This window comes from Pollicipes pollicipes, unplaced genomic scaffold (assembly GCF_011947565.3).
Source record: "Pollicipes pollicipes isolate AB1234 unplaced genomic scaffold, Ppol_2.1 Scaffold_4219;HRSCAF=4965_pilon_pilon_pilon, whole genome shotgun sequence".
NCBI lineage: Eukaryota > Metazoa > Arthropoda > Thecostraca > Pollicipedomorpha > Pollicipedidae > Pollicipes > Pollicipes pollicipes.
The window spans coordinates 22,042,478-22,042,996 of record NW_023596448.1 but is presented as its reverse complement, the minus strand read 5'-3'; positions in this window follow the sequence as shown (position 1 = coordinate 22,042,996).

The following is a 519-nucleotide window of genomic DNA, read 5'->3' as shown; positions in this document are numbered from 1 at the left end:
AGCTATGAAAAGTTGGCGCATGGGCGCTGCATGACCTACAGCAGTCGATGCGCCCTAAAACCCCAAATCAAATCAAGAAAAGTTGGCGCGACTACCCCGCACCGTTCGGAAAGCATTCTGAAAACCTTCAGAGAGTCAATTTGACCCCCACCCGAGGGCGCGTTAACGTCTCTTTCGGTACTGGTTTCTGTCACGACCGCCAGAGCCAGGCATCGTCGTAGCTCTTGCTCTGTCCGCTGCGTCCCGTCGCTGACGCTGACACGCTCTGTCGACGCTGCGTCTCCTTCGGACGCCGTCCCGTCGCTGACGCTGCATGACTCTGTCGGCGCTGCGTCTCCTTCTCGGACGCCGTCCCGTCGCTGACGCTGGCGACTCTGTCGGCGCTGCGTCTCCTTCGCGGACGCCGTCCCGTCGCTGACGCTGGCACGACACTGTCGCGCTGCGTCTCCTTCGCGGACGCCGTCCGTCGCTGACGCTGGCACGACACTGTCGGCGTGCGTCTCCTTCGCGGACGCCGTT